The following is a 21,005-nucleotide window of genomic DNA, read 5'->3' as shown; positions in this document are numbered from 1 at the left end:
ACAAAATTCCTCTGAAAAATTAAATTACACCATAGCAAACAGCCAAAGTTATCTGTCACTATTTGAATAAGAACAATTTGGAATACAGAGCTTTTGAAGTAATTCTGTAATTTTTTATATGTATTAGGTGAGTGTAGTGTCAAAGTAAATCACAGAAAAAAAAATAGTACTGGTATTTATTTACTCTAGGAGCAGAGATGATGGTCTGCAGCGAATCGATGAAATACTTCTCGGTAATTCCATTAAAAATAACACAGCAAACAAATCTATAATATCTGAAAAATTCCAGGCAAAGAATGGGATAGATTGATACTCACCATAAAGATGAGCACATTGAGTTTATTGTTTGTTCTTGTTTTAGGGTGCAAAAACAACTACAGTCATACGTGCCCATTTCAAAACTGTAGAACATGAAGACAAAGAGAAGAGTTAAAAACAACTACACGTCAATCCCAATCGATGGAGGATATGACAGCTAAAAACAGGGATGTGGAGAAACGTCTATAAAATATGAAACAGAGGTCCAGAACTAAAAACTAAATGGCATTCACCATACTGCTATGACAGATAAAAAGTAAAATGCGATCCGACTTCCCACGCATTATTTGCTAAAATGACCAATATCTCAGACGGCAAACACAACGGGGCTGTAAGGCTTTTTTTAAAAAAATCAGTAAATGGTGGACAGTTAATAGTTGGGCGCAATGTGCACAAGGTGATAGGGGAGCACCCCTTGACAAATGGAAATGGCTAAAAAGCCAGTGTCCAATATGTAACCTAGTTCAAATGATATAGTCGCGGCAAGAGGGCCAACAGGAGGTTATCCAAGCTGCTGGGAGAGGCTTAATAACCTGGACCTTGTTCCTATGAAGGGAGGGCCAGTGGTGATGCCAAAGAGACACCACCCGCTAATAGATGGCAACATAGAGATCATCGGAGGGCATCGGAGGGAATGTAAGCAGGCTGAGGTATGAGGATTGCAGCCTTGGCAGCAGTGTCAGCAGCCTCGTTTCCTGTCTGACCAACATGACCAGGAACCCACATAAACATCGCAGTGGCTCCATGAAGAGTGAGTAAGTGAGAGCTTTCCTGGAGTAAGGGATCAAAGATGTACAACACACAGAGGCATTGAAGGGTGTTGAAAGAGACTGGCAGATGACACAATTGAAAAGCCTGTGTTGCAGCTGATGTACTGTGTGACCTGATAGAGGGCAAAGAGCTTTGCTGTAAATACTGAGCACTGTGCTGGAAGCAAATACAAAAAAAAAAAAAAATTGGTGCCAATGACAAACGCACACCCAATGCCACGATCAGTCCCAGAGTCATCAATGTACACAAAAGTACTATCGCAATGTTCCATACAAAGATCGTGAAACTAAAGGCGATAGAGTGAGGCTGGAGTAGTGTCCTTAGGAAGCGAATGAAGGCCAAGAACAACATGGGCTGCCGCACATAGCCAAGGTGGTGAAGGGTTCAAACCCACCAGGAAAGTTGCTGGGTGCATGAAGTTAAGCTGCCGGAGCATGAGCCGAAAGCGAATTCCAGGAGGTAACAGAGAAGAGGGACACGCTCCATACTGGTGACCAAAGGAGTCATCAAAGAAGGAGGCATGGCAGACAAATAGTACGCATATCTGCTGAGGAGAAAGTCATGGTGGTAGGACAGCGGTAGTTCAGCAGCTTCTGTACAGACTCTCAACTGGGCTCGTGCAAAAGGCACGAGTGCTCAAATGGATGTCACGATGGTGGATAGTATTGAGATGGTGCAAGAGGGACGAACGTGCAGATGCATAAACAAAACACCCACAGTCTAGTTTCGAACGAACAAGGCACCGGTACAAATGGAGGAGTGTGGTTCAATCTGCACCCTAGGAAGTACCATCGAAGACACTTAGGCCATTGAGGAACCACATACAGCGGGCTGCCAGGTAAGACACATGGGACAACCAAGAAAGTTTCCTATTGAAGATGAGCTACAGGAAATCTGTAGTTTCAATGAAGGAGAAGCAACAGGCCCAAGATGTAAAGATGGTGGAAGAAACACATTGCACCATCAGAAATTCAAACGGTTTTGTCAGGGGAAAAACGAAAGCCACTGCTGATGCTCCACAAGTCAAGACAATAGAGAAACTGCTGAAAATGCGACTCAATGAGGCAATACATGGCAAAATCATCATTGAAAAGGGAGCCGGAGATGCCCTGCGGGAGACGGCATTATAGGGTTAATGGTGATACCAAGGGGACGATACTCGGGACGGAACCCTGACGCACACCATCTTCCTGTATAATGATGTCCGACAAGGCAAAATGCACGAGTACCTTGAAAACTTCGTCTTTTAAAAATTCCTGTAGGAAACAGTGCAGGTGGCCATGGAAGCCCCATGCCTAGAGTGTACAGGGGATACCAGCCCTCCAGCAGGTGACGTAGGTTTTCTCCAAATCGCAGATTTCCACAGAAAACCATTCATGACATGAGTGGACAAAGTGATGAGATGAAGGGGAACAGCGCCCTCAAAATCCACACTATGCAGTGGTTAGTAAATGGCGAGACTCTAGCCATCATACAAACCGGGTATGAACCATACGTTCCATCACCTTGCAAACACAGCTGGTGAGAGAAATGGGGCAGTAGCTAGAAGAATGGTGTTTGTCCTTAACAGGTTTAGGTATGGGTATGACAGTGGCTTCATGCCAGCATTTCAGAAACAGACCTCTGTGTAGATGCAGTTGTATGTATTAAGCCGAAAGTGCTTGCCCACAAGAGAAAGGTACCGCAACATCTGAATATGAACAGTGTCTGGCCCTGGGGCAAAGGATCAAAATGAACAGAGAACATAATCTAGCTCCCTCATAGTAAAGGCGGCATTGTAGCAGTCACAATTCTGAGAAGAGAAGGATATTGCCTGAGCCTCCTCCATTCATTTCCGATGGAGGTAGACAGGGTGATAGTGCGAGGAGCTCAAAATTGCCACAAAATGGCAGCCCAAGGTGTTGGAGGTAGCAACAGGACCCATGATGACCTTGTCTGCTACCGTGAGGCCGGAAACTGGGAAATAGATCTTGGTCCCAGAGAGCCATCGGAGGTTGGCCCACATGACGGGAGAGGGAGTGGAACTGTTAAAAGAACTAGTGAAGGAAATCCAGCAAGCTTTTTTGCTATCCCAAAGAACACAAAAGCACTGTGCATGCATCTGTTTATAATGAATGCAGTTTGACACAGTAGGGTGACGGCTAAAAATGTGGATAGCACATCTCCGCATGCTAATTGCGATCTGGTATACCTCAGTCCACCAAGGGACTGGGACAAGGTGTGGTAAAGAAGAAGCGCAAGGAATGGAACATTCTGCAGAGGTGAGGATACCATTTGTAAGATTTTGTACCTGATCGTCACAATTGGGGAAATCTTGTTCGTCAAAGATGACCAGGAAGGAGTAAAGTCTCCAGTAAGCCTTAGAAAGCTGCCACTTGGGCGTACATGCATTTGGACTAGGAGTCAGCAAATGGATAGCACACAGGAAATGGTCGCTGCAGTAGGTATCAGAGAGAATGGACCACTTGAGACGATGGGCAAGCTGGGCAGTGCTGAGGGATAGGTCCAAATGGGAATAGGTGTGCGAGGAGTCTGAAAGGAACACGTGTGCTCCTGTGTTAAGGCAGAAGAGGTTGAGTAAGAAGGTAAGCCAAGAGGGGGGGTTCTGTGAAGACCCCAAAGGAGATGGTGCGCATTAAAGTCACCGAGCAGCAGAAAGAGGTGAGATAGCTGCCCAATAAGCTGGACGAAGACTGCCCTGGTGACAATGAATGGTGGAGGGATGTAAATGGAACAGAGTGAAAAGGTCAAATGAGAAAGGAAAAGATGAATTGCAACAGCTTCAAGACATCCATCTTGATTGACTATGAATGTCATCCCATATGAGCAGCACAACTCCTCCATGAGATGGAATGCCGACATCGGATGGAAGATCAAAATAGAGCGGGAAAAATGCAAGAGCTCAAAGCGGTCATGAGGATGCAATTTTGTTTCCTGAATGCAGAGAACAAGTAGCCATAAATTCTCTTTGTTGGATCGAAGGCCATGAATGTTCTATTGGAGGAGATTCAGGATAAGGAAAAAATGAAGGGGCGTCACATTGGCGGCTGCCAACTGCCAGCCTGCAAAGACTCATTGCTACATAGTACAGAAGCAAGAGGATCCTGCTCCATATGGTCCACAGAAGCATCAGCATTCTTCTGCTGTCAGCCTGCAGAGTCCAACACAGAAAAACAGTTGGTGGTGCACACCAGCGACGCAGATGTCAGCTGGGTGAGAGTACCACGTAACGAAACTGTCAAAGAGGATCTTCAAGTCAACAAAGCAGAAGACCATTTGCCTTTGTTGGACTTCTTTGAGCCTTTCCGCTTAGCAGAGAAAGAATAAGGTGTTGGTTAGCTGGAGGGATGTAGAAAGTCTTCGTGGGAGTATGCCTTCTGTCCTTTCCGGCTTGCCAGATATTTAGCTGGTGACTTCGCACTGTGATGCTGCAAGAGTCTGGTGGCTTGTTGCATAGATGGACTAGGAGACAGCGGTGCTACCATGACACTGGGCAATTTCAAAACTTCAGAGCTGAATTTGAGGTCACAGGTCCGCATGTCCATGTCCGTCATGGAGTGAGATGTAGGCAAGAACAGTACTGTAAGTGTCAAACGGTAGAATGCACTGTTTGTGACTAGCCAATCACATGTGAGTGACCAGGTAAGGTAATTTTTCCTTTATCTGGATCTTCTTGACAGCCCACTCATCAAGATACATGGGACATTCTCAAGAGGAGGCAGCATAGTCGCCATTGCAGTTGATACAGTGGGGTGGATGAGGCGGACAATCGCCCATGTGCGCATCCCTACCACAGACTACACATTTGGCCAGGTGTCAACGAGACTTGTGAGTGTAGTGGTAACGATGACACTGGTAGCAGCACATTGGGTTCGTTATGTACAGTCAGACTGTGGTAACTTCATAACCTGCTTTGATCTTAGATGGAAGCACCACTCTATCAAAGGTGAGAAAAAGAGCCCGTGTGGGCACTAAGGAGGCATTTCCTTTTTCATCACACAATGGACGGCAATGACACCCTGATCAGAGAGGTACACCTGGATTTTGGCCTCAAGTCAGACTGTCAAGCAGTCTAGTGTAAATAACACCACAGGAAGAATTCATAGTTTTATGGACCTTGACATGAACAGGATAGCCATGGAGAAGCGAAGCAGCAAGCTGTTGTTGTGCTTCAGAATCGGAAATAGTCTCCAAAAGAGAGTGCCTTTTCGTAAACGAGAGCAGGATTTCGAACAGGCAGCAACTGCATTAACACCTTTCTGAATTACAAACAGATTTATAGTTGCAAAGCACTGACCATCTTCAGTACACGAAACCACAAGGAACCATGGTGCAGCTGGGAGGGTCTTTGAATCAGGAACTTTGTTCTGATAACATTTGGTAGACTGGACTGCAAAGATGATGATTGGCTCATTGCAAGAAAATCCCCCAGGATTGCCAGCATCTCTGATGGCACGCACCTTCCAATTAGGGGACCCGTTCACAAGGGCGCACACCTGCCTTATTTGAGGGTTCACACCTCAGGTCACACCTCCCAAACACTAGAAAGAGGGACCAATTGGCAAGTTGGGAAGGTAGCAGTTCAGGCAATCACCCCCGGCCTGTACCAGGGGGTACGTGCGAACTCTACATGTCAACCTGGGGCTAGGAATTATGTGTTCCTGGTCACCTGTTATGTGTCATACACATGGATCGGCCTTGAGGAGTGCACTGGGAGGAAGAAGAAAAAAGAGGAGCATGGAATTCTGAAGTGGAGGAAGGATAGGAGAAGCTGAATGAAGAAAGGAAAGGGGAATGAAAAACAGTGGTGAGACTGTTCTTATGTTAGCTGCGGACGGTGCAGAACATTCCCAAAAACACCCCAATTGAAGGGAGAAAGAATGAATGTGTGTGTGTGTTCCCTTTTCTGAAGAAGGCTTTGGCCAAAAGCTAAATGTGTAACAATCTTTTCATAGTGCCTGTCTGGAACTCAATGTGTCATTGTCATAGTGAGTGTAGTAATCATTTTCCCAGTATTGTTGTTATTCCAGTCTGGATTTTCCATTGTTTAAAACTCACATAAATTTACTATTGCAATTTCCTCTAAATTTAAGTAACAAATAAAGCATTTTAATGTCATATGATTCTGTATCTGTATATTAAGAGTGGCAAAACAATACTATACGTAATCACTATTTATAGCATTTATGTATACAGCTCATGTTGCTGAAATAGTAATCAATTTTGCATATCCTAACATATTTACATATTTTATCACTGGTTGTTTAATATCTTTTTACCGCCCGTGGAAGGGGTGGGTTATGTCACAAGCTAGTGGGATTTCGGTGAATCTCGTAGAAATGGCTCCACCATGAGGGACTGAATTGTAGAGATCACTTTGGAAGGCAGAGAAGACTTCATGAACCACAAGGCCTGACGTTTTGATCGAAAAAGAAGAATACAAATCTGTATATCTGAGCACAGATAGAAAACAGGGTAGAACTACTCAATCAGTAACAACATGTACCCTTACAAATTTTCAATTAAGAAATGTAACACATGTGAATATCTGAAAACTATCTACTTTAGTTTACAGATGCTACTGAAACCCGTATCAATTTGAACATGTTTACTGTAATCATACCACTGTCTTCCTCTACAATAATTTTTCCTCCCTCACCTCCTTCCTCCTACCACATAGATCGACATAATTTTAATCAATGTACAGACACTGCATTAGATACATACATTAGTTGATCCAGATGCAAACAGTATATGCCACCAACAATGGGCTATATGCCTAAATACCAGTTTGGCATACTTTTGAAGTGCAGCTCGTGGTGCACATCAAGACGTCCTTTATCAAATACATAACACAGCACCCAACAGACAAGATTTTCACATTAATGAATGATTGGAGAAGAAACAGTTACATAAATAGCAAGAGCTCAAATGGCAAGCCAGTACTGGGTGATGAAGGAATCTACAGAGGTCCCATGAGGAATGGCCAATTTTCAGGGAAATTACAGGGAGAATCATTCAAAGCAAAAAGTCTAGTAAACATTGGATCTAAAATGCATACCTTAAGAGCTATGAGCACTTGATCACTAGATGAGATGTGTTTCACAATAGTGAAGGTGAAAAAGTGCTCATAGCTCTTAAAGTATCCATTTTAGAGCCCGTTTTACTAGACTGTTTTCCTGTGAGAGATCATTCCTGTCACACCCGTGAATATCAATAATTCCCCCTGGTACACCCAATATAGAAAGAGTTTACAAATAAAATCAACTTAAGGACAATATTACGGAAATGGGCGAGACAGTAGATGAAGATAGATATAACACTGCAAGAAGAATTTAATAGACCACTGAAAGACCTACACTGATACATGACACCTGAGTAAATAACATTCCCTCAAAAATGTTGAGATCCTCAATAGAACACACCATGACAAAATTATTCCATCTAGTATGCCAGATTTGATAACTGCGAAATACCCTCATACTTTAAGAAGAATGTAATAATTCCAATTCCAAAAAAGACAGGGGCTGCTGACGTGTGTGTGAATATTACAGAACTGGCAGTACAATAAATCAAGGTTACAAAATACTGACATTAATTATTTACAGAAGAATAGAAAAAATAGTAGTAGTGAACCTCAAGGAAGGTCAGTTTGGGTTATGGAGAAATGAAGGAACATGAGAGGCAATACTGATCCCATAAGTTATCTTAGAAGATAGACTAAAGAGAGTTTAGGCCTATAGCATGCGACACTATGCGTATAGTGTTTGTAAATTTAGAGAAAGCTTCTGACTATGTTGACTGCAACACACTCTTTGAAGTTCTGAAGAGCAGGGATAAAATAAAGGGAGTGCAAGGTTATCAGCAACATGTACAGAAACCAGTCTGCAGTTTCAAGATTTGAAGGTACTGTCTGAGAAGTGAGTGCAACAGGTTAGGTTTTGTAGTCTGTTTCCCATATTATTCAGTTCACACACTGAATAAGCAGTAAAGGCAACTATGGAGATATTTGGAAAGGGAATTAAGGTTCCTAGAGAAGAAATAAAGACTTTAAGGTTTTCTGTTGTAGACAGAAAAGAGCTAGGAAGAACACACAAACAGAACGAACAGCGTCTTGGAAGGAAGTTATAAGGTTAATGTATTGTAGTCAAAATAAATCAGGGGTGCAGAGGGAATTATATGAGGAAATGTCACAATAAAAGCAGCAGATGAGTTTCAATATACAGCTGGCAAAATAAGTGGCAGTGGCTGAACTTGTGAGAATATAAAGTGCAGACTACTGATGGCAAAAAGTGTTTCTGAAAGAGAGAGAAATATTATCACCAAATTTAAATTAAAGTTTTAGGAAGGCTTCACTGAAGGCATTTGTCTGGAGCATAGCCTTGTATGGAAGTGAAATGTGGGCAGTAGCTAACCCGATGAAGAAGAGAATAGAAGCTACTGAAATGTGGTGCTACAGTAGAAACCTGAAAATTACATGGATAGATCAAATAACTAATGAGGAGGTACTGAATCAGCATGGAGAGGAAAGAAATTTATAGCACAACTTGATTAAAAGAAAAGATTGGTTGATAGTACACACACGCTGAGACATCAGTGAATCTGCACTTTGGTATTGGAAGGAGGTGAGGGAGGAAAAATTATTGTAGAGAAAGACAGTGGTATGACTACAGTAAACATGTTCAAATTGATGCGGGTTTCAGTAGCGTCTGTAAACTACAGTACATAGTTTTCAGATATTCACATGTGTTACATTTCTTAATTGACAATTTGTAAAGGTTAAGTTTCTGTCACTAAATGTATTTGCCGAGTTTCTTCTACTTTCATTGAACTTTCCAAAGGTTCATTCTCTCTCTCATTGCTACCATGTTCTTGTCAGAGGACTGTGCAACAGACAATGGATGCTTGGAATCTATAAATACATGTATTGGCTTTGATCCCTAGTGTAATTTGCTTCTACATTATGGTTCTGATTGAAGTTTGGGTAACATAGCACAAAGTCTAAGTTACGTTGGAAGTGAACAGTTTGGTTATGAATTGATGAAGTCAATGATCGTGAATAGGATAAAGTGACCTATGATAAAAAATAACTTTTTTAAATAACTAAAAACAAGAGTGTCCATCAAGTACAAAACTGTATGTGTTAGTGAGTATAAGCCGCTTTAAAACAGCACTGTATTTAATTCTGTAAAGTTACAATATGTACTAGGAAGTATAATAAGAAGTATCATTTTTTGGACTGAAAACCTTAAGTATGACACAGCTGCTCCAAAATATGATACACATAAAGGCAGAAAGGTGAGGTCTTAAGGACAAGAGAACCCAGAAAGTTGTACATATATACAACTGGGATTTTTCTGTAGTGGTTATTTCTACGATATTTATGGCATGGAACTAACATCAGAGACAACCACAAAAATATTTCTTTTTACTTGCTTCAACTATTTTTAGTGATTTATAGTCAATCAGCAAGGGGTTGGAATTGTTTACAATTGCTACATAATAAATGATATTAATACAAAAATAAGATAATGCACAAAAGAGACTCACTCTCCTTTTTTCCCATTAACATCAACAAGACCATTACGCACTAAACAGAGACCTTGTCTGATGTGGCAGCATATAACCACCAAGAGGAATCAGCAATTTCTCTGTAACACCAATCTCATTATTAAGAGAAACCTCGTTCAGCTTTAATTTAAAACTATTCTGTCTTTGTAAACAGACTCCAAAGCCCTTCTACATCATTTTTCCAGTACTTTCTGTATGATGCACACAAATATGTAGCTGTATGAATTTCTTTTTTCTCCTTGACAGTATTATGAAAAGTACAGATTGCTACTCACCATATAGTGCAAATGTTAAGTCGTAGACAGGCATAACGAAAAAATGCTGAACAAGCATGCTTTCAGAAAATATATATATATATATATATATATATATATATATATATAAAAAAGAAGAAAGAAAGAAAGAAAAAAAAACACACACACACACACACACACACACACAGACCCCTGAGTCTTGGCATCCCTAGACTGTGGTCATGTGTGTGCGAGTTGTGTTTGCACGAGTGTGTGTGTGTGTGTGTGTGTGTGTGTGTGTGTGTGTGTGTGTCTGACTCAGAATAAGACCTGTTGTCTGAAAGCTTACTTGTTTAACCATCTTTTTGTTGTGCTTGTCTGTGACTCAATGTCGCCACTATTTAGTGAGCAGCAATCTATCCTTTTCATAACATTGTCGTAAATCCATCTTGCATTTTCCAATATTTGATTTCTTTTCTCCTTGAAATTTAGCTGAGATATAATCTCCTTCACCTACATGTGCTGGATAATTGCAACAGGATCTGGCATAGATTTTTCAAAGGGACTGACATCATCCAGGGTGTAAGCATTCTTCAAAGAGACGTCAGAATCAAAATTAATCTCCTTTGTTTGGAGGCTTTTCGGGTCAATTGAAGTGTCCGATTCCACCTGTCCCTTTGACCGTGACATAAGGCTTTTGTCGTGTGTGACATCACGACGGCGTGGAGTTTAGTTTGTGAGAGTGGCGTGTTTGCAGGTGTTGTTTTGATGTGATTGGTGGTGCTCTCTGGTGTGTTAGGTGATGTTTTTGGTTTAGTTTGTGTGTGGGGGGTGTTTACAGGTGGTATATTATTGCGGTCAGTGGTTCTCTCTCATGGTGTATTTATGGTTAGCATGTTATGTGGCGTATGGGATTCATTTGCGTGGTAGCATTGCACGTATGTGGTATCGGTGGTGACTGTGCTTTCAGCGGGATATTTTTCAGCGAGTTAACGATTTTGGTTTTGTTATGTCGATGTTGTTTCTGTTTGTCATGTGTGAACTTTGGTATATCGCTTTGTTTATGTCTTTGGTAGGTATGGATATGACTGACAAGGACAACAGTTTTCGGTTGTCAGCAATGATGGGGAACCGTGCGTTGTCTCTAATAAAATTTCTTCAGCTATTCGGCCTGTTGGCTGAAATCGTGAAGTGCTCAGTGTGTCGACAAGAAATGAGGCTTACTAAAGTTCCGGCGGCTCAGATCAGGGATGGCTATATGTGCAGATGTGTTGGAGATGTGTTAAGGCTAACAGGTCAAGGGAAGTGTTCAATTCTAATTTTGATTTTCTAGGTGCGTTTTTTTTTTTTTTTTTTTGTGGTAGGATTAAGTGTAGTGCTGGTGAAAGTTTCAAGACTTACAGTGTGGTATCGGTAGTTGCTGTTGACCTATGTAGGTTAAGGAAGTGTTCGATTCCAATTTTGTTGGTTTGTTGTGTTTTGTGAGGTAGTGATGATTGTGGACATGGTTGTAGTTTTGAGTTTCAAGATTTGGTATCTGTATTTTCTGTTGACATATATATCAAGGGAAGTGTTCGATTCCAATTTTGTTGGTTTGTTGTTTTTTGAGGTAGTGATGATTATAGACGCGGTTGTAGTTTTGTGTTTCATCCCAATGGATACCGTTTTTAGTTGATTTTGGGAAGGTTGTGGTCATTTTATTTTATCGTTTTTGTCATTTGGTTTAGCAGCGTGTGTTTATGTTTAGTTTGTACCCACCCAAAAATGCCCAATTTCCCCCGCTTCTCCCATTAGTTTCATTATATTTTTGGAGGAATGTGTGTTTGATGGTTTTTTGACCTATCTTTGTGTTTGTTGTCAAGTTTACGTAATGATATAGTCGCGATATGGGCGTTATTGTGAATGGTCGTTTCCGCCATATTGGTGAAGTCATTGAGCAAAGGGTGGAATCGGACGTTTCTGTTAACCCGGCTTTTCTTCACCAAAGAGTTTTCTGTATTCTTCTGAGATTATTAACTGCACCTGGTCACAGGTTTTTCAGAATTAAAATTTTTTCTCTCTGAATGAGTAAATTATCAAAATCTGTTGAAAACTGACTGCTGCAGACAGATTACACGACTACTGCCAGTGACATTTTTGGTTCATTTGATTTTGTTTTGTATATTATAATATCAATGACATTTTTTATGATATGGTTGATGAACAGGATACTGTGACCTAGCTTAGGGTCAGATTCTTGTGTTCTTTATTCATGAAATTGCATTTTTGGCTTCAAAGCGTATGGCCATTCCCTGCATACAATATCCGACATTACTACAGAAACCGACACAAGCATCTCCGTGACTACTGACACTCGGATGGAATGGCTTGGGGTAGGAGGGGATTTAAGATTGCCATGCGCCCCCTAAAAGCTCAGTTCATCAGTGCACCTGATATGGTAACACGTCTACTCGCTGAAATATTGAGCCTGTTGGACACTATGGACTGGCATTGCACATGCAGACACTTCAATCAATATCCACAAATTCTGTTTTAGAAAGTGTTCTCCAATTGCTTCTTTGACACTGAATTAACTCTTAATGCCATGTGTCCTTGAATGCCACAAATCAAAACTTATCTAAAATTTAGTGTATCATATTTAAGGACTCTACTAACTGCTTAGTAATTATCTTCGGATAATAAATGTGAGAATAATGAATAATCCAGCACACACAGCACATTTTCTGTGTATGTCACAAATTTGATAGAGGCAAAGTCAATATGTTCATGAATGTAGCAATGTTCCAAAACTGAAGAATGCTTAAGTGCTACTAATCAAAATTGTTTTTACCTTGAAAGTATAAATCTGTAGTGTCAACTGACATCTAGCTTAGGTGGAACAGTGACCATTCGCGAGTTCTCGAAGCCACTGTATGCGATATCAGGGGTAACTAGAATTCTAGTGACAAAACATATGTTATACGTAATGGATTTCAATGAGTAGTTACTGCCCTTCCTTTTTATTAGGATATGGGTCAAAGAAGGAAGATAGTACTGATATGTTCAATATTCCCAAGTCGCCCACAGCTACAGTACACTGTGGCTCTCCTGATTTCATGTGATTAAATCTATGACACAGTATGCATAGCTGAAATAAACATAAAGGACATTACTTCAGTCTGTTTTTAAAGTTACTGAGTGGGTGAAAAACACTCAAAATAGATTATGAGAAATTAATCAATCCCACCACCATCAAATTATCATACAATTTATCGTGGTTGGCAGAGACTGACAAGAATCGCATACGACAACACACAGAGTCTCATTTATCACTGTAGAGGAGCTATCCTTTAACACCCCAACTTTCATTATACCTGTTAGATATTCCATAACACCGTTCAAATACAATTAGTTTGCAGTAGAAATTTGAAAGAGAACTCGACAAGATGGGTGCGTCTTCGTTGTATGGATTTAACCAGACAATGCACAACTACCACAAAATTGTCACCAAACCTTATGCCTGATAAGTGCTGCACACCTGTAACCCTTGAACATCTGTGTTAAATAAAAATTAACTTTCTACTGTTAGGAAGTCCCAACTGCATAACTTTTGCCGTCATCGAAAAAAAAATTGTTGAGCCTCAAACCGCCAGATTTGAGAGGGGGAAAAAAAAAAGTCCTACGCGCCTGTAATGCGACAAATTATGATCAAAACTCTGCTTACTCTATGCGGCTCTTTCGCAGGAATCTCTAGCATACCATAAGAATAAACATTAACTTGCTTTCCAAGTCTCAAAAATCAAACAAATGAATGTAAATTAAGCAGGCCTAATTATTATATCTAGCAAAAGTAAACAAGAGTATACTTTGTTGATGGCTTACTTAATTAGCAGTACGTTCAACATAAATTCTCGTTACTATCCTCAAATCTGAGATTAATCGCTCCGCAACAGGATGTTTATGGCCAGACCGCCGCTTCCAGGAACATAAATGCGACCTTATACATTTTGTAAATAATCCACTTTACTTCTCTAACGATGTAACAATCAACTGCAGTTTCTCCAGATCTGTTTTTACTGTTCTCCGTTCTGCTTCGACTATTCTGCAGCCGACGATTACTGAGTGAATTTCTCAATTTATATGCTTCGAACACCACCGGCGCACTATTTCGCAACTGACTTCTGACAGCTGTCACACATGCGTCGATGTCACAAACTTCCTGATAACAAGTTTCCTAATTATTCCACTCCCTGCCAAACCCATCATAAATATTTACGGAAGAAAACTAGCTATCACTACTTTGCGTTTATGGGTAGCGACAACCATATACAGAGCATTCACGTAACATCCTGAAATCCAAATAAGTTCATGTTTGTCCTTCGGGGCGGAAAAAGTTTAATCGATTTTCATAAGTCGATACCAGGTAAAACATTATCGTACCACAAATATCACTGTGTGTATGAAGACAATGTAAACAGTATTTTTTTCATCAATTTTAAACACTGACTTATATTACATAAAAAATTATTGGCATGGAGTTCACATGTCAAACATAACTCTCAAAATTAAGAGTTAACGGCAGTGATTTTCAATTACAAGAAAAAAATATTATTTCGTTGTTTATATAAAACATACACGAGTAAAGTTCAAACAAGAAGAGAATGCAAGATCCTGAAGTGTGGAGGTACAGCAGAAGGCTGAAGGCGTGATGGGTAGCTCGAATAGCTATTGAGGGTCTCAGGCCAGTTCACACTTGCCGTCATTTGAAAACATTCCACAATGCATTTCAAATGGAGACATTCATACAGGCTGTCAACGGACCGTTATGTCACTTCACTTAAGCCACTGTTCCGATATTTCGGGCGGAAAGTTGTAACAGTATCGTCGTTTGCTGAAATCGGAAAATATTTTCATCGCGCTCACCCAAGTTATAAAACTGGCTTTTGTGCTGTTGGGTTTTCTTAATATTATTATTTTGTTTGCAAATATCAAATGTTTCATGAACGTGCCTTTATTTATATATACGTCGCGAATGTACCATGTACTGTCAGTAAAGGCAAGGGAACAACAGATTATCTAAATATCTTAACCTCAGAAATCCATGAGGCAACAACAAGAAAAGAGAATGTAACAGCTATATTCCTTCATATAGTTGGAGCGTATGATAATACGTGAGTTGCTACGGAAGTTGGAAACCATTGGATTCCCGCCAAACTGATTTATGGAATCAGCAGTTTCCTCGCTGAAAGACACATATCGGTTAGGTTTGTGAAGACATCGTTATTTGCGATAGATATATATTTATCTTGTTTTCTTTCCTTTTTTCCGTCTGTTCATATATCTTTGATGTTGTAGTTCATTTTTCTTATGTCCTGTAATATAGAGATAAAAGTTGTTTTCTGGATGTAATATATAACAGGAAATTATTTCTTTTTTGTAAGTTGATAAATAAGTTTAGAGTTTATTGGTTGTGGAAAGCCTTAATTTTTTGTTTATCGTTTACTGTAATAAGTTTGGTAGAAAATAGTTGTGTAAAGATACATGTAATTTACTTTGATGTTGTATAAACTGTGGGCGAGAGTATTGAGAGAGAGAGCAATATCGATAGTCGATCCAACAAAGCGGGGTGTGTGTTGTTGGGTAGCTAGAGAGACGGACAAGTGTTTTACTGTGGGAGTCGTGACTTTTACGAGCTTGTGAAGATTGAGTTTAGTGGCAAGCGATGTACGTTTTTAATGACTGTTTTATACCAGGACGTGATATGATAATAGTGAGTGTAGAAACTGGGCGAAGTAAATACTGAGACTGTTCCATGAGAAGAAGTAACTATGACAATGCAACCGAGATTGGACGGTATTGTAGCTCTGTGTCTGTGAATTGAACTGCGCTTGTATTTTCACTGTGTTTTCGTACCCTCAAGTACTGTGAATTTACGTATTTATTCGCGTTTCGATGAGCTACGCGAACTGTCTATTGTGTGTGAGTACATTCACGCCCAGGACGCTTTTTCGCGATCGCGGCACTCATAATACGAATTGACTTTCTACAGAATTCGCGGTCGGCAAGTTTTATAAACTGTGTGTGGCATAAATAAAATTGTGTGCGCCAGAAACATTAAAACTGTGCACATACGGACATCTGTAACAACAATTACATCGACCAGCCTGTGGCCTGTAAAACGCCACTGTAATCAGATTTGCAGCTTAATGACGCCTGCCCGATTACGAGGAAAAATCATCAGCTGCAATCACACGACCGTGGGAGCAGATCTCAGCGTTTCACCAGGACCAGCCAGCTGCCGTCGATATCGCGACCATCGTCACAACACACAAGATAAGACTTAAAAGCAGCGCTCTCCTCTCAAAGACTCAAAATTATTGCAAGCAATTTTAATTTGTAATTTCTTTTCCTTTTGGCTGACATTCACATAACGTTTGTCTTCTTTAGAATAAAAGTGTTCTCCACGAAGTGGTGTGTTCTATGTAGACATTGTTGACTTTCATTAGCAGTAGCCATTTCCCTTTTAATTATTTCCATTTTTTTTACATTTAAAATCCGCTGCCGCTGCATGTGTATTTTTAATAACTTTTGGAGGGTATGTGTCTAAATTCGTGTGCCGTAACATTTACCAGAAGTATTGTAATGCTTTGCTACTTGGACAAGAGCGCCCGCCATTAATTTCTTAAACGTCGACCAATGACAGTGAAGCTCGCTTGCTATTGGTGCTAACATTCCATAGTGGGTAATTCAAAGGCGGGTAGCTGTCAAACCACACGGGTTGTGATTACTTTGAATGAGAGTCGTGTAAAATTGTGGATTCATCACTCAACTTTGGTATTCTTTTGTTTATTGATGTTAGAAGCAAATTTTTTGTCAATGTCCTTAAATCTTTTTTAATATGGTTATTCTACGCTAAACTGGTATAAATTCACGCTCAGATATTGTGTTGGGAAGTAAAATTTGGAGAAATGTCTATTTAGATACGACTTGATTTTGACTGCATTAGTTAACACGGTACTTTTCGGGTATTTTGGCGATACTTAGTGACAGGGTAGAATAGCAGTCGTCACAGGTTCCAAAATAAATTAATTGGACCACATTGTGTTACAACCAGTCGTCCACAAGGAGCTATCCTCAGACCCCTACTCTTTGCAATATACACTATTGAGCAGGTGAAGATTATTCCTTCTCCAGTTAAAATCCTTCAGTATGCAGCTGATATTTGTTTGTATACGTCGACCAAAGGAATGGATCAGGCTGTGTGTGAGCTATCAAAGGCGATGGGCACACTGTATCAAACATTACATAGCTGTGGGTTACAGATTTAGGCAGAAAAATCGGTACTTGTTCCTTTCACGAACTAAATTATGCCAGTTTGCTTGAATAGTGTAAGACTTTCTGGTCATAAAATACCACTAAAATCCCAGACGAGGTTTCTGGGTGTTCTCTTCGATTCCAGAATAAGTTGGATACCTCATATTCAAACAGTCGTCAGTGTGTGTGAAAAAGCATTGAACCTTATCATATCAGTGACAAGAGTATGGTGGGGGGCTCACCCCAACACTCTGCTCACTCTCTACTGCATGTTGATACGTTCCTGTATGGACTACGGATGCATGGTCTATGACACTGCTGCTAACAAGTACCTAACACTACTGGATAAACTGCACTACAGAAGCTTCTGCATCTGCCTCGAAGTTATGCAATCCTCTCCCACCAACGCCCTTCTCCTGGAAGCATCAGAAATGCCTCTACATATTCACAGAACAATGATGTGTGACCGTTATATCTTACTGTGGATGGCAGATACTAAACATCCACTAATAAGAAAAATGCGAAACGCTCTCTCAAATTGGGAATAACAGAAATGTCAGGAAACAGCAGTTTTATTCCTACAAGTGGTATGAAGACTAGAAATATCTCCAAAAGAAAGTATATCGAAGTGAGGTCCTTCCAATGTTCCTATATGACTATCACAGTCTGCACCTGGCAGAAAGTGGGCAGGATATCTTAAAGTATATACAGATGGCTCAAAAATGGAGATGGAAAATCATACTAGATGTGCTTTCGTCTGTCCAGAATCTGCAGAAGAAAGGAAGTTTCAACTATCAGGTGATGCTTCCATAATTCTTGCTGAAACTTTCGCTATTATAGAGGCAATCAAGTATGCAAGATCTCTCAATATCCCCAAGGCAGTAATAATCACTGACTCTCAAAGCGTTCTGAAATCCATTAGTTACAGGAATTGGGACAAAAGAACAACTAAATACACCCTCGACATACTGGACTAGTACCATAAAGCTAAGAAGGCTGGCCAAATTATAGAATTTGTATGGGTCAAATCACATTCTGGCATTATATACAATGAAAAAGTAGATCAACTAGCAAGAGATGCGATTAACAGTGGAAGACCTATGGACATTAAGCTCCCATACACAGAATACCTCCTAACAATAAAACAACAAGCGATTCTCTCACGTCAGGAAGAATGGAATGAAAGCCAATAAACAAGAGGTAAAAGCTATGCACGTATACAGACATTCTGTAAAGGATTGTAAAGAATATTACAAGTTCATATTTGTTTCTGTTACATGTGCGCAAGTATCTCTGATGTAAAGTTAATGTTTGACGTATTTGTTCTTTGTATTAGAGATCCGTGAAGTTTTAAAAATATATAGTTGTTCTGATGTTGATCTTACGTTAATTTCTGGCACTTTAATAACTCTTTGCGCAATCATTTAGAGGTTTGATTTCTTAAGGTATAAATTTAAACACTCATACCAAGATTTTGCTGTTTGCTCCAGTCCATACAAGCTTCAAAGCAATCTGCAAACACGGCCTGTGCCATCATCATAGCCTTGTGGTTGTTGCATATAAATTTCTTCATCCAGGTTACCATTCAAGAATGCTGTTTTAATGTCAAATTGTTTGATATTCCAATTTCTTTGAACAGCAACACACAAGAGGGCTCTCAGAGTTCCAAACCTAACCACAGGACTGAAAGTTTCAGAAAAATCAAGCCCTGGTCTTTGGCTAAACACTTTTGCAACTAGCCTTGCTTTGTACTGTACATTGTCATTGTTATTATTCAGTTTAATTGCAATCACCCATCGATTTCCAATAGCCTTCCTTCCAGCTGGCAAATCAACTAATTTTCAAGTACCAACCTTTTGGTGTGAGTCCATTTCTTCATCCATTGCGCTTTCCAATTTTCTACATCTGAAGGTTTCGCTGCTTCATCATAGTTCCTTGGAATTTCTCTTAGGATCATCATCTTGGGTCACTCAGATTCATCTAGGTAACGTATCGGCCTTCTAATTGTTCGTCTGTCCCTCAAAACTCGATGACCATCTGCATTTTCAGTCACTTCTAATGATCTTGATGATCCAGTCTTGTAATATTTTCTTTTGACATTTCGTCATCATTAGAATCAGATGTTTTTCTATCATTCATAGTCAATATGTCAACTAATTTGGTAACATCACTTTCAATAATTGCTTCAATATTTCATTGTTGAATTTTACATCTCGGCTAACAATAACTGAATGCCTATCTGGAAGGCATACACGATAGCCACAGTCAACATAACCAACTATATAACCTGTCAGAGATTTGGCATTAAATTTTCTCTGTTTCTGTGCTGGAATCCTGACAAAAAATTCTGTTCCAAATACTTTTAGATGATTAAACTGACTCTTCCTTCTTAAAAATAATTCTATTTGTGTCTTTCCTTTAACATTTGTTGGCCCAGTTCGGTTCAGAGTATGAGTAACTGGAAGTACAGCTTCTCCCCAAAAAGCTTTTGGAATATGCTTTGCTGACTGAAACCATGAACGTACCATTTCGCAGATAATCCTGTTTTCACGCTCAGCAACTCCATTTTGCTGTGGTGTATATGGCACAGTCAAAGAATGTCTCAATCCAATTGACTCAGCATATCTTCTCACATCATTATTGTCAAACTCCTTGCCACCATCAGTCCGCAGTTCTTTAATGGTACATTGAGCTTGTGTTTTCACCATCTCATTAAATATCGGCAACTTCTTCTTTACCTCATCCTTTTTCTGTAAAAGACATGTCACTCTGAAGCTTGAGAAGTCATCTTTAAAAACAAGAAAATATCGATGGCCAGCTAAATCGTTTTCCTACATTGGACCACAGACATCAGTGAAGATTAATTCACCTGGGCTAGTTGACTTGTCAACTCGTGAACCGAAAACTAGCCTATGATGTTTACCTTGCATACAACCTTCACATAATTCATTGTCTAACCTGACATTGATATCATAGGAAGTCAAAAACGATTGTACATGTTTTTTGTTCTGGTGCCCAAAACTTTCATGTCGCAATTGAAGAGTATCAGAAGCTTCCTTTACTACACAGGACTTTCCTTGCTTAATCACTTTCACTGCCAAGTGATAAAGATCATTCTTGCCTTTAGATAGGGCAATCGCAATTGGAATATTGTCTCTATAAAATGACCATATTTTACCATCATTTTTGATACTTTGATCAATACCTTTTTCTCCAGCCTTTTTAACAGAAAATAAATTACAAGCACCATCTGGACAATACCATACATGTTCAAAATATCGTCTACTCCACTCTCTTCCATTAAAAGTTTCAGCATCAATACGACCACTCCCAAATGCTTCGATATGCACACTATTTTTAGCACTGTACATTTTCTGAGATATATCAAAAGGAGTGTATGAAACATACCAGTCCTGACGATTTGTAACGTGATGTGTCACGCCACTATCAATATACCACTCAAATGTAGACTTTCATGGCTGGAAATGACATGTCCATTATAATTATCTGGGCTGTTATACAGTAGTCAGTTGATGAATTTTGTGTCAACGTTTCGTCCCCCTCTGCAGAGGTCATCTTCAAGGGGGTCTGTAGCTCGATGGAAGGTCCAACACTCCCACTGGCTATATATATATATATATATATATATATATATATATATATATAATTGGAAAGCGCAATGGATGAAGAAATGGACTCACACCAAAAGGTTGGTACTTGAAAATTAGTTGATTTGCCAGCTGGAAAGAAGGCTATTGGAAATCGATGGGTGATTGCAATTAAACTGAATAATAACAATGACAATGTACAGTACAAAGC

General features: G+C 39.8%; 1 protein-coding gene across 1 annotated transcript in view; it reads right to left on the bottom strand.

Moving 5' to 3' along the window:
- The window catches only part of LOC126470487 (guanine nucleotide exchange factor DBS-like), a 234,674-nt gene extending 220,642 nt beyond the window's left edge, over positions 1 to 14,032 (bottom strand). Inside the window, exon 1 of the mRNA XM_050098360.1 lies at positions 13,755 to 14,032. The gene's annotated coding sequence lies outside the window, so the exon portion shown is untranslated. The remainder of the gene's footprint in view (positions 1 to 13,754) is intronic.
- Between the last annotated feature and the right edge of the window lie 6,973 nt (positions 14,033 to 21,005).

Source organism: Schistocerca serialis, chromosome 1 (genome assembly GCF_023864345.2).
Source record: "Schistocerca serialis cubense isolate TAMUIC-IGC-003099 chromosome 1, iqSchSeri2.2, whole genome shotgun sequence".
Taxonomy (NCBI): Eukaryota; Metazoa; Arthropoda; class Insecta; order Orthoptera; family Acrididae; genus Schistocerca; species Schistocerca serialis.
This window is presented reverse-complemented; position numbering and strand designations above follow the sequence as displayed.